General features: G+C 37.2%; 1 protein-coding gene and 1 pseudogene across 2 annotated transcripts in view; both read right to left on the bottom strand.

The window, feature by feature from the left end:
- LOC115667157 (disease resistance protein RUN1-like) overlaps positions 1-7,509 on the bottom strand; it is a 110,023-nt gene extending 102,514 nt beyond the window's left edge. The window contains exon 1 of one of the 2 annotated variants that reach the window (XM_056309528.1): positions 7,437-7,509. The gene's annotated coding sequence lies outside the window, so the exon portion shown is untranslated. The remainder of the gene's footprint in view (positions 1-7,436) is intronic. The other variant, XM_056309529.1, reaches the window with a different exon arrangement.
- Positions 571-3,346, bottom strand: LOC115694666 (disease resistance protein L6-like; annotated as a pseudogene).
- Positions 7,510-14,684: the final 7,175 nt, after the last annotated feature.

The following is a 14,684-nucleotide window of genomic DNA, read 5'->3' as shown; positions in this document are numbered from 1 at the left end:
GAAGTTATTGGATCAACAAAAGAGTGTGATATCGAATCATAGGAAGGAACTATTTCAAATTATATCAAGAATATAAAGATGTTTCCATTGCCCAACATCTCTTGGTTAATTGCTAGGCTTAATTCGTCGCCATTGATCAGTCATGAGCCTATGAGGCATCAAGATGGACAAATATATTATAATAATATGACATGAGCATTGATAATTTAAGTAAAAGATAAACATAATTGAAAATTTTGGCTTCATGCTGGAAGTCATACATAATGAATACAAAGGTGTGGATATAATAATCAGCACGAAATTTCCTTTGATTAGTCAAGTTTTCTTTTCTTTTTTTTTTATAAATAGTCAAGTTAGTCAAGCGGTTTCTAGCACAAAAGAGGCATTGTCCCAAAAAATATAAATAATATAAAAGAACTTATAGCGGATAGGAATGTTTGTTATAAGAAATGAGCTAGGTGAACGTGTTAAAACCTTTAAAAAAGTAAGATTTTCTTGAATATATTTTTAAGGGGATTTTTGCTATCTTATCTATTAAGAGGAAATAAGAATGAAAAGAGATAGAAATAACTGGTAGAGCAGAGGGACGAGTATCTTCAAAATCAAAATGGAGAAAAAAAAATCAAAAATTGGATTCCTAAATCACAGGAGCACCACATTACATTCGGATACTTATAATTGGCCCTAATACATATTATTTGCCGATTCCTAAATTTTTACGGATGTAATTTATATCAATGAAATCGAATCAAATGATTTAACTTTTTCATCTCTCGGATACTTATAATTTATTTAGTTGTCACGATTAATATACGATGGACATAAATGGATGTTTACACAATTTTTTTTCCTAGAAAGTAAGAGCATCTGTTCATGCTAGACGAAATACTAGAATTAATCAGATTAAATATATTAAAATAAGAGGGAGAGAAAAAGAAAGGAGTGCAATATTTTACCTTATATTCCCATACTACTCTTGAGGCTCCCCTGTAGTCGTAATCCCATGGCCCGCTAGGTTTGTCAAGCGGTTGTCCTTGACAAAAAATGTTCCTTCCAAGGTCTCTAAGTTGATCATGCACCATAAACTCACCATCATCTCCAATTTTAATTAAGCACCTCAACTTCAACTCTTCAATTTCTTGACTTGGATAAAACCCGCGGTCTTCCCACATGTACATGGCGAGTTTGTGCACTTCGCTATCTACGCCAATAAAGAAACAAACAATATCGAGAAAAATCTGCTTATGTCCATCTTCTAATGCATCGTAACTTATTCGCAATATCTTTTGGACATCTCTATGTGGTTGGCTTTTTAATTGCTTACGCACATCTTCCCATACTTTTCGATTCGTTTTGTTATACAAGTATGAACCTACAACCTGAAGTGCCAAGGGAAGCCCACCCATGGTGGATATGATATCACTAGATATACCCTCAAAGTCCCTTGGAGAATGGTCCGTATGAAATGCATGTCTGTTAAACAAAAGCAAAGCTTGCACCTCATCCAATTCATTCAATTCATACTTGTAGTCTACCATGAATTCAGATTGATCGAGAATGGCTTCATTTCTAGTTGTAATAATGATCATGCTTCCCCCCATAAACCAATTAGGTTCTCTAGCCAGCGCATCTAGTTGATTCTTGTCATCTATATCATCCAGAAGAATGAGAACCTTTTTTCCTTTGAATCCAGATTTGATTTTATTAATTCCATCATCAACATTCCAAACTTCGATGTTCAATTCGTAGAATTTCCTTAATTAGTTGCTTTTGTAAATAAGGAATACCGTTGCGGCAAGGTCAAGTTTCTCGAATATCTACAAGGAAGGCTGCGATGCACGAAGTCATTCGACTGCCAGTTATAGATTACCTTGGCAAGTGTCGTTTTCCGATCCCGCCCATGCCATAGATTCCAATCATTCGAGCATTAGTGGTTGGAGTGTCTACCCAATTCCTGATTTTGTTCACATGATCACCAATTCCAACTAAGTGCTTACTAACATCAAGCTGAAAATCTTGTCGCAACTCGCTCATAACCTTTTTCTTAACTTTTTCCACTAGTTCTCCTTCATGCCTGTCCAAGTACAAAACTCAATCGATAATTTCGTAATCATACTTAATCTCATCAAAAGACACCGACATACATGTGAAGAATGGATGGGGCCAATTAACATGCAAGATGTTTTGGTTTCATAAATAACAATGGGGGATGATAGCTAGTGGCCGTTTTATTTTTTTCTCTTTCGTTAGAAGGATCTTGTTGAAATAGAATAAGACGGTGCACCTAGCTCGTTAAGAGTCTCTAGAAGTATAATATCCGTTATAAGGCTTAAGATTGCTGCTAGTAGAATGATAGGAGATCGATTTTTTTTTTATTAAAAAAAGTTCAGGAGAAAAGGAGGTTACTCCACTCTAAGGCTAGGGCAGCACACATGTCTAAATTGAGGACTTATAGTTGATTTACAGATCGCTACCAATGGGGTTTACTGATAGTGGAAATCAAACCTAAACATGGTAAATGTGAACTAAGTGTCCGGTCCTTTTCAACTTAGCCGACTTTCATTGGCATGAGGACGTCTATTGTATCTGGGGGTGATAAAGCTTTGGAAGACTGAGCATTCGAGTCCTTTCTAAGCGTTTTGTTTGGTGAATGATACTATTGACCGGAGGGGTTGTCATTTCTTTGATTTTTGCTCCGTTGGAAACCATTGTGATTCATCTATTTCACATGAACAAGAAAACTCACTTATCAAAAAAGAAAAGTTCAGGCAGAAGCAAAGTACCCATTAGCAACTTTCTCGGATTCCCATCCATGTAAGTCACTCACTTCTCTAAGTGCTCTCGGCCCTTCCTGGATATCCTTCTCATCAAAATGCTTTTTACGCGAATGGAATGCCTCCCCAAAACTTCCTTTTAGATACCGCACATCCGATGGGTCCACTTTGTAAAAGATGGGCAACACTATGTGTGATGTGCTCTTCTTGCGGTCCATGATATGAATGAGCTCGCGGAGGCACCATTTGCTCGAAGCATAATTTTTAGAGATGATGGGGATCGAAATCTTAGATCGTGTGATGGCATCGAGAATCTTCGAACCAAATTCCTCACCTATTGGTATGCTGTTATTGTCCCTGAACACATAAATCGGTACAGTCGCTGCCTCGATCAAACTATGGTAGAGGTGATCGGTGAATGCCTTGCGGGTATCCGAGCCTCTAAAGCTCAAGAACACGTCGTATTGACTGCTGCCTACATCTGTGGGTACCGGAGAGATGAATGAAGAAGTGGATGCTCCCTCAATGCTCTCTTCCTCTGCTCTCTTTCTCTGACTCTGCCCTTTGTCCATGGTGATCTTAGGGGGAAAGTTGAATCGAAAAGATGCTTTTCTGCTGCTTAAAAGGATTGACGAACAACGAACTATGCTTTTAGGATGCTTTTCTGCAAATGCTTGTTGGCTTGGTCCACTCTGAATAATGTGGACGTCAATTTCCCCCCCTAGGCAATGCTGAAGAAGGTTCGTGTTCTTGAGAAAGGCCTTCAGTTGAGTAAGCTGACATTGTTTCACTGCGGAATATTAGGTGGCCGTGAAGAGGCCCCCAAAAAACCCCATCATTTACTTCTTTAGAAACACATATTTGAAATTAAACATATTGAAGTGTAATTAGTCGACTTCCTTAAAACACATTTGAACAACTACATAACTTTACGCATGCCTATGACATTTAAAGACAGATTCTTTCAGTTCACACCTAAGATATTCAAATTATGTACAAAATCCATGTAAGCATCTTCTTCTGAATATAAGCTCACACAATGCCTAATCCTTATCATAATCCGAGACCTTACTCTTATTATTTTTAGCCTAATATATAAACAACCCTAACTATCTCCACTGCCTCATTTTCACAACCCCTTCTATCTAATCCCATTTCCATTGGCCAAACTCATGTAGTGTCGTTTGATTGTTGCCCAATAAACCTCATCCTCTAGATGTGTGCACTTTCCTAATTGGAGGAAATTTTTATCAGTCACGTTTTAAATTTGGCAGGATTCAAGTTTTAAGCATCGCTGATATGTAAAATTAACTAAAGCTAAAATATTAATCAAGGAAAAATTTTCAAATTACTCAGCTTTTTAAATTATGAAGGAAGTCGATGAAAATCATTCTCAATGAAAAGGAAATACTTCCTTTTGGGCCCACATTTTATTTCTTTCTAAAAGTGCATAGAAATGAGAGGTAATGCAAAAATTGCACTTTTCTTACAAAATTGGCCTTACTTCCTTTTAAAAGTGAATAAAATGAAGGATAATTAAGTCTATCAAAGAAATTGAGTTCCATTTACATCATTTCCACCCAACATGTATCCCAACATATATTGATTTTAACTTTCCCTCTCTTCTTTCGTGGTTTGCTTGTTTTTTTGTTCTTAATTTTTAGAATTTGAAATTTATGGCTTTAGTTTGTTCGAAATTTGGGGCTTTTTGTGTGATAAAATTGTATGACTCTTAAATAGGATTACTGCTAATACAAAAGGCTGCGTCTCAAGAGTAATTAGAATATCACGGGGAGCAATTTTGCTCTTTGCTTTAGATGTAATGCAATGTGTTGCGTCTTTTTGCATGTACATAGGTTAGCATACTGCATGGTGTAATGTTGACATTTCATGTGGTGACGCGTTTAATAATTGCATTTGTCGTGTTGTGTCATTTGACCTTCTTTATTAAAAGTGTCGTGTTCGTATTGTGGCAATTCAACGCATTTACTAAACATTTCTTCTTCAGGTTTTGCCATATTTGTGTTTTATCCTAACTCGACATGACACAATTAATATGACACGACATGAATTGTCAACTGTATCTTTAGTAACATGATCACTCACGAAAACAATGAAAAAAAAAAAGAATGTCCAAAGTCTTTGAAATTTCATGATTCACTTGATTTTTTTTTGTTCTCTCTCCCTCTCTCCCTCTCTCTTGTGTTCTTTTCTCTTTTTGCGTGAATGTTGCTTCTCTATTCGTTTCAAGTCTGTTGCTTCACTTCTTTTATGTTTTGGTTCAAATTTGGTGATTTAATATTTTAATTTTATTTAAAATATTCTTAATGAAATTGGAAATGCGAGGCAGAGATGAACAAATGGTTGTTGTCATTTCTCTCTTATTTATTTCGTGCTGGCCCCACATGCCAATAATTTTATATAGGACAAATTTATGATACCATGTTACCGAGCTGTTCACTTCAAACTTTCAAATTTAAATTATCGATTGATATATTGTCCACAAAATAGAGCTATAATTTGTTAAATGACACCAAATGAGCATGACGCGTTAGTATTAAGTTACTAATGATATATGAAACACTTGTACACTATCCTTGAGTTCTTTTCCGGGCCATTTTTTTATTACAATTTTGTTGGCATATCATTCAGCTCTTGAAAAGTCAGTAAACCAATGAAAATAGAAGTATGCGAAATATTCAAAAAAATAAAAGATGATTTAGGGAAAAAAAAAATAGAAAAGAAGGGAATGAAGTGCCTGGGCTTACTTTTAGAGGTAACGTCCAAAAGGCTTTTGAATTATGAATTCATGACACATAGAAACCTCCTTGAACATGAATTGAAAGTGAAAAAAGGGAATGAAGTTGGAACGAAAGATGCTATTCTGCCGCATATATAGAAGGATCGATGAACTAATCTCTATGAACAAGTATGAACATGAATCGGGAAAATTACCAAAAAAGCAAGAAAAAATGAACATGAAATCTTTAATTAATTAGTAATTGATTGACTAGGAGCAATTGCGTAGATGTTTTTAGTCCTCGCCTTATCTTCTTTTGGACCTCACCCTATTCAAGTCACAACCTGTTGGCTTGATCCACTCATGAGTAACGTTTATGCGTTTTTCAATTGGGCTATAAGAATATGTGTACAAGTATATTGCGTTCAATTAAAAATTTAAAGCATACGTCCAGTTTCTTATTTGGTTATTGAAAATTGGAATTCGATAAATCACTTAAAAGATAATGATTGAGTTGAAACGGAATTAGAAACGTGTGAAAGACATCGAGAGAGGACCGAGCTAGTAATTGTGGATGTGATTTTCTATTCTAATTTTGTTTAAAATTGCCATATTCTTAATGAAGTTGGAAATGTGAGGTAGAGATAAACAAAATGCCCGTGGTTATTTATCTTTTATCTATTCCATGCCGGCACCACATGGTACAATTCCATGTAAAATGAATTTATTTTGAACTGGTATTTAATCACTGAGCCTTTCGTTTCAAATTTTCAAATCTACAAAGTTGATTGATATTTTATCTGTAAAAGGAAGCTGCTGAGGAAAATTTTAGAGACGACCAAGGTTTGAAACAATGGCGTCGAGTGCTTGTCCCCATTTTTGTTGGAGTGCCCACCTTGAGAATATCACCGCAAAGATTCTTTATCCAATTAAATGGAAGTAGAATAGGATTATCAACTAAATTCGTGATAAGTCAGGTTAAAATTGATAAATCACATTTGGAAGAATGAATTTATTGTTTGTAACAAAAGAGGTGTAAGAAATGAGTGATGTAAAGCTAGGTGAATCTCCTAATATGCATGTATGGCTCGATTTATTTGATTGTTTTCATGTGTCATAAGATCAACTAGGTTTTTTTTTTTCTTACTATAGGATATCATGTAAAAGGTCTTAAGAAGTATCATGCTATGGATTTTGGTATGTTTTATATTGTGATGATTGAAACTATCATGAGTTGAGAGCGGTGTAAAAAGTAGCAATATAGTTAAAATGCTTAAACTTTCACCGTACGTCTTAGTTTTTTTTTTCTTGCTATTGGAGAAAATGAGTTTTTCTTTTTCTCTTTTTTTACTAAAGAAGGGAGAAAATGAGTTAGAGGTGAAAGGGAATCTACTTTCTAGGATTAATGGTCCAACAATTCAAGGAAAACATAATATTTGGAATTTGGAATTTTTTATAGGGAGGTAAAATTGTCGAATGAAATCTCCTTAAGAGAAGACTTACTCTTAGGATGATCAGTTTCAGAATGAGTAGGTCTTGAACAAAGCATCAAGAACGTATCCTGTAATAATTGGTGCTCCGTGTTTGTGACCGAGAACCAAACTAGTTGACCCTCAAACCAGCCTACTTTTATTTTTGATTTATTTTTCTATAAATTAATCTAGGACCTTCAAACACAAAGAAACCTCACAACGCATAAAAAATAATGGTCTCTGGATTCAAGTGAAATGTGGCAATTTTGTGCGCAATAGAATCTAGTGCACTTGCAGACCTCCTCGTTCTAGTTCAACAAAAGATCAAATACTGAATTACGATGCAACTAACAATCAGCCAGTAAGGCCATCATAGGATTAGCCACATCTAAAGTCGAAAACAAAGGGCTTTCTTTTTGCACCGAAGTAAAATCTGAGCTGGGGACATACCTCGTTAACAGGCAACAGCGGCTCCAAAAGAGAGAATAGAAGACCCTCCTCTGCTATTCAGCGGCCACCCCGACGTCCCCAATAGACAAAAAGGGCCCAGAACACACTTAGTTCAGCCGATTATTCCGATAACAAAGCGACAAAATCAACAGAAACGACACACGCTAGTAAGGGATGAAAAAGTGATTACCTCCTGCGAGCTGAGATGCAAAGAGAGGCGCGAGATCGGGAGAGAAGACCCTGAACAAGCCTGGGCGAGAACTTTCAAGTGGAAAAGAACAGAGAAAGCGAGTGAGGACTAATCAGTAGACGATAGTCTCGAATGGTTTCTGCAAGAGAGAGGCTCAATGTGAAAGATAAAGTGAGAAATCAGAGAGAGAGAGAAGGGACCAATCAGTTTAGACGATAAGTCTTGCATTTATTATTGATGGACAGGTATCCCATCGCTGATTGACTGGTAGCAATTAAATTGTTTTCAGATGGCAAGCAAAAGTCAAGTCACACAATTTGGACCAGAGTACGGAATGACCACTTCTCATATCACTTTAAAAACCATTTTGTTAAACACATAAATGTGGCTCTAACCGGCTTGTGAATCTTCCATTATATCATTCATTATCAAAGACGTTCTTACTTCCTGTACATACTACATTTTCCTCCCCCCGCCCTAAACATGCATAAATTGTATTGTCAAATCTGTCGTAGGTCGAAGAACTTTCTACGCTATATATATACACGTAAAAGTCACGTCTTTGCCGTAAGTAGTTAAATTGCGTGAAAACAATACTTTATGACGAAGTTCTGTTATTCAATCTGCAAAGATAAAGTCCCCCTAAAAATTGTCCACATATTAAATACGTGTAAGTGCATTGAAACCAGCAGCTTTGCTCACTTTCAAGTTTTCCATTGTAACCAGCACAAAAAAAATAGTACAATCTGTGAATTTTTCATAATTTCCGAAAAACATTTGAATTTTCTGTCATTTTCTAGAAATTACGAAAATTGCCAATATAATGGAAAATGGTTTTATGGACATCCAAAAATTCTCTAGTTGATCTGATCTGCTCAGATAAATTTTTGTTGCTGACAATTCTAATCCATAGCCTTTGAAAGGTTTTGTGCAATTATTGAAGAGAATAGACCAGCACCATCGATATTTGGAAAAATCTAGATTTTAACTGTTTTCAAGGAAAAGAAAAAAGCATTATTTATGCAAAAAGTAAGTATTTCGGATGTCTCGGGCTTTAAGTAATTTTGGACAATCGGGGTACCTGTGGGCCGATGGACTTCGGGTTTAGAAGGGTATTTTCGTAATTTTAATCGGACGGGCTTTTTGTCCCGAGGAAATTTCGCAAGTAGTATTCTGTATGCATTAAAATGACGTTAGGTGTTGTGCGAGGAGTAAGAATCGAATGTTTTTTTTTCCTATCAATTGTAACAGTTAGGAGAATGAAGGTCGGGCTTACCTCGAGGAGATGCAGCGATGAAATTACTGTGATGGGTTTCAGTGTTTGAGAGTAAGAAGTTGCCTCGAAGCAGCAAAATCAAGTTGTGCGGTACGATCCGAGGATTCACACCTTCACGCCTCAACCCGGACCCGGACCGGCTCGATTCGGAAAGACACCGAGGCAAATTTAGCAGATCTCAGGTCAGAACACCCACGAGAAAGGACGAGTGGCTACTACGAAAATCACCAACGACAGACAAGGGAACTCACTATCTTTCGATAAGATCGCAGCTCTTCTCCGGTGTATCTGGAAATCCAGAGACGACCTCAGTGTGCTCCGACGAAGAAACCCCCCCAAACACACAGGAACCCTAATATGCCTCGGCGGAGCCTGTGATCAGAAATCATAACAAGCGGGACGCTGAAAGTTCGAAACTTTGACACGATTCGAGTTGATTTACCCGTGAATCGGTGCCCGCCGAAGAAACCGGTCCCTCGAGATGAAATATCTGGGGGGTCCTTCGAAGCCGGTGTGGTTCGGAAGAAGCGATTGCAGGTGCTCTTCGCGACGCCTCAGGTGTGCTGCTCGATGGGATTCGCGATGAAGAAATCACCTGCTTGCTCGTCCGATTCAAACCGAAGCTCTCGCTCTCTGGTAGTGGTAGAGGCTATTGATGCGCTTTCAGATCTAGAAGTAGTAAAAGAGAAGCTTCGTATTCGGGGAGTCGGACGACGCGGCGCTGGTTGACTCTCTCTCTTGCTGGAACGTAATCACGTGGGGCCATGGGAGGTGGAGGCACTTGTGTCTTGGACGCACCGAGCCCAGTTGGCTAATTTCAAAAGTATATCCGCGGCCCATCGCGAATCAATTAGCTGATTGGGTAGCTAAAACCCAACATTTGAATACTCTTTTTTTCGAAAAAATTATCAAAAAAATCATAAATTTATTATAATTATGCCAAATTCAATAATAAATATTTTTTTTATCAATTCAATCCTAAATTTTTTAAATTTACAAAAAAAAGAGTAATTAATTCACCCATCCAATGACTTTACTCTACCGACGCTGACGTAGAGCTGACCTACCTGTAGAACATGCCGATACTATGCAATTTTTTAATATACTTGTTATTAATTTGTTTACCTTTGATTGTGCCAAGAGCGAAGTCTAGTGAAGTAAACCTCGCTAGCCATGGGTGATGGCGGCCATGGCCTCGCCCGATTTGGGCAAGGCCGAGCAAGGGCTTTGTGGCCCACACCCGTGGCCGCGAGCTTCTAGACCCTCGCCACCCATAGTGGGAAACAAAAGAAGGAAGAAAAAAAAATTAATATAAAAATTAAAAAATTGTCATGTTAGCACGGCCGATGTGGGCGTTGGCCAACATCCATGTCGGGGCCAGGCGATCAAAATTAGCTAAATGGATTGAATTGATATAAATGTAAAATGTTTAGGACCAATTGACACAATTATATTATATTTAGGACTTTTTAGTAATTTTCCCCTCTTTCTTCTTGATTAGCCCAACCCCGCAACTTCTTTGGATTTTGTCTAGAACTTCTAATGATAAATAAAAGTAGTATTTCTTACCCCAAAAGAAAAAAAAAATCCTAAAGCTATCAAAACCAAATATCTCAGAACAAAAACGAGAATATGAGTGATTTATGGTGATTGGCGTTTCTCCTCTTCAAGCAAAAGCACTCAGGACTTTAAATAAAAGCTTTTACTTCTTCTATGAAGACACGCAATCTTGTGGTGGAATTGCCTTTCTTCGACGAGGCAATTGGACTTCTTTTTAACCCTCACCTTTTTGACCAAGACCCACCAAAACAATCCCTTCCTCCAAATGGGCAAGACTACCTCAATTTATACTTTAAGGGATATTTTGTTACTTTCTCTTTGTAATTGGACCGCGTGGCCACGCAAATCAATGTGAAGGATGGTCGACCTTTTGCTTTCCCTGACCCCATTGACCGAAAGAATCCATACCTTTACGTTGGAGTCAAGGTGTTCACATTGGAAAATTAGTTTTCACATGGCGCTATTTCAAAAGAGCCCTGCAATCGTCTCCTTTACTTGGCAACTTTGGCAAGCTGTCCATATTGGAAATTACTTCTTCTCTTGCCTCAAAAGATGAACCAGATGTGCTTGGGTACACACAATCCTACCGTGGAATTGTGTCTTTGATGAAGAAATTTTACTTCTTTAACCAACTAACTCTCACATTTTGTTAGTTCTCTTTGTAATGGGATCACACGGCCGTGCAAATCAAAGTGAAGATGGACAACATTGTGCTTTCCCTTTCCGTTGAAATGAAAGCCTCTCACCGCTATAGACGTTGAAAAATGATCAAAAACCTACTTTTTAACTCATTTAGTGACCTGAATCATATATGGATTAGCTAAAATTTTAAAAGTAGATTGTGATGAATTTACAGTAAAAAAATTATTCGATATATATTTTAATGAGTCTGAACCATATGTATATGCAATTCATGTTAATCGAAAAAGAGAAAATATTAATGATTTTTTCCATTTGCTTTCACATGGCTCCTTCTTAGTTGGCCTGACGCTCGAGTGTGGTACACCCTGCCACGTGGATCCACTGTATGTGGCGCGACAACTGCATGAGCTTTTTCTTTACTTGCCTATTGCTTTGACCAGTGATTGAGTGACATGCCATTCATTTCCCTACTCGTTAAAAAATATATATTAATATATAAACACAAAAATGTCAATTAAAAAAAATTTACTTTTGTTTTGCTTATACATAGCAACAAAAAAGAAATTTGACATACGTCTCGTAGATTTATAACTTCAGTACGACATGCAAGTCCTGTGGTTGTGAAGGAGCCTTCACACATATTCCTGCAACGGTCAAGAATGGCTCAACCCCAGAAAAGAACTAAGTAAAAGAAAATTCTCCTCCCAAACAAACCCAAGGGGGGTCAAATTAAACCAAAAAACTAATGAGGGGGGCAAAATAGAACTTAAAACAAACTTCAGGTGTGAAAATGGAATTGTCAGAAAAATTTTAAAAAAAAATTGGCTCCAATCTCTCCATTGTCTGCCATATAAAAAGGAAAAGGAAAAACATCAATCCCGCCATTGCTGGGAAGGTGTTAGAACAAGAGCACTTCAAGTGTCCTCTATTGATCAATTCGATTCCAACTTGTGCATCATCAATCCTCCGAATTGCTCGAACAGGTTGAAATTCCATGAGCAGGGCTTGGAGATAGAGAAAGCTCGGTTACTAAGCTTGGCTCTCGAATTCGGTTTCGATAAGCAGTCCGCCAACAAGTGCTTGGACCATCTCATTTCGCTCTATGATACATGAATCATCACTTTGTTGCCCTTTTTTATTGCTAATTAGAGTTTGCAGAAATTATGAAGGTAGTTCTCGTCCCCACGACACGATGACGATGGCTATGGAATAGTTTCTTTTTTTTTGTCAAAATAACATTTCATTCATTTCCACAAAAGTACAAAAGAGAAACAACAAGACAAATCCCAGACAACTTCAAAATAAAACAAACTCCAGATAACAAAATAAATCATCAAAACAAGATTAGGGGTCTCACGCCTAAAGAGCATATCTGGGACTTCTTCAAATCAAAATTGGCAGCCAATCACCGAATCCGTCTTTAGTAATGAGCATACATCAAGATTTCCAACTATTGCTACGGCTTTATTCTACTTGAAGAGAATGATTAGGATGAACCCTTTGCCTTCAACTCCATGTTTCACACAACTCTTGGGAGTTGTGGAGAAGATGAGGAAGCATTGCGCCACGGCCATTGACATGATCGATCGGATGAATTCAAAGGGAGCTACTTCCAACGTCTTTAGTCTCAGCATATGGAAGAAATAGTGAAGGGATTGTGCAGAATTGGTAACGCTAGGGTAGGTATTCGATTGCTAAAGCATATGGAAGACAGAGGCTGGGAGCTAGATGTTGCCATATACACCACGGTCATTGCACAGAAAGACCAGTGGCAGAGGCTTTGAAGTTCTTTAACATTATGACTAGCCTGGGAAGTCGCCCAAATGTTGTCATTATAATTCCTTGATACATGGCTTATGTTGTATCAAATGGAAAAAAAAAAAAGCAATGATTTTGTTAATGTGTAAAATGCAATTTACTGTCCATCGTTAAAAGATTTGCGTCTTGAAAATGTTTTATTGGTAGACAACCATTGACTTCTCAACGATAGCCACGAGAAGAGTTATTAATGAATTCGAAAGGACCACAAATAGAGTTTACTTGTTTTCGTTGGCCGATCATAATGAAATTTTGTCGCACTTTCATTTTATATCGGTCTAGGCCAAGGACAACTAAAGATTTTGTTTGGCTGAAACAAGAAAAACTGCCTTACTATTCACAAAATATTTGTCTCGGTCTTTTATTGTGGTGTAAGTCTTGGCCCTTGTTATATCTTCCAGCTAGGTAACATGGATGAAATCTTAAGTTCCATTTATTTCCGGAAAACATTAGACCATGCGATCACATCAAGGATATGTGAACCAAACCCTTCACCAACAAGGAGGTTGTTATCATCCCTGAACACAAACATTGGTACAATTTGTTCATTTATGAGATTGTTGTAGCCTCTAAAGCTCAAGAATACATCATAGGGTTCTAGGTTCCAATGCGCCCCTGTCCGATTCCCGGGTCCTAGGTTCCAATGCGCCCCTATCCGGTTCCCGAGGGAACCGAACCGAGAATCGAGAACCAGACCAAGAATGAGGAACGAACCAAGGAAACCGAGAAAACCCTAAAAAGAAGCCTTTTACTTTTTCGTCATAAGAACTTAGATGTGCTTATCTATAGAGGGGTTTATAATAATCTGTCTTGCAATCAATAAGGGATCAATGTGACTCTTAGGGAGAGATCTAATTCTCTACTAATAGTCACTTATAAAGTTCTAACAAAGGGGTTAAACTGAGACTTAATAGAAATTTTTTTCAAATATTAGCAGCTACATAGAGCGACAACAAAGTTGGATATCGCACTAATTTTCCGATACCATGAGATCTATTCTAGTTTCATTTCCTGAAAAAAAAAAAACATATAATATTGGTGTCTTATTGTAATTCATATCATTCTATGTTGTTGATAGACTAAGAAAATTACCCTATAATACTTAATCCGATGAAAATATCCCATGGTGAGTATCATACTATCACAAAATTCCACATCGCATTCAATATATTCAAGGTAGATTTGTTGTGCCCATTAAAACAGATTGGAATCCATGGACCTTGTGCTCTGTAGGATAGTAGATATGGTGATTAGTATGGTCATGATCTTCAGTGGAGTTGGTGAAGCTTATGTTGTCACATGTTAACATATACGGCTATAATCTAGATTTTAATCTCCCACTTGCTTTAACTATATGAACGCCTGCTAATTATATTCCGTTATTGTTGTGTATGTGTGAATTTGATGTATCAAGATAACACGTCAATGAAGGTTGAGGGATGTGAGGACATAACTCCGATTACATGTGAGGGATGTGGATGATTGAGGACTCAAGTTCTATCATATAAGTTTTATGTTATGTGTTTTGAACTTTTTATTGTTTATTTTATTTTACGTGTTCATCTTTTATGGATTGTTTCTATTGATAAATGAGGAACTTTCATTTTTGTTGTTGCGTTCACTTTCATTTTGCTTAACAAAAAATGAAAAAAAAAAAAAACCTGTTAGACCCTGTAATCAACCTTGGAGCTAAGTTCCAAGCTATGCAGAATAGGTTCCAGGTTTCAAAAAATAAGAAACCTGTTCTGACTTGAAGATTCTA

The sequence above is a fragment of the Syzygium oleosum genome, unplaced genomic scaffold, assembly GCF_021117445.2.
Source record: "Syzygium oleosum isolate NSW1041296 unplaced genomic scaffold, Sole_v2.1 Sole_v2.03, whole genome shotgun sequence".
NCBI classification, from domain to species: Eukaryota; Viridiplantae; Streptophyta; class Magnoliopsida; order Myrtales; family Myrtaceae; genus Syzygium; species Syzygium oleosum.
The sequence above is the reverse complement of the archived record's forward strand: the minus strand, read 5'-3'. Positions and strand labels throughout refer to the sequence as shown.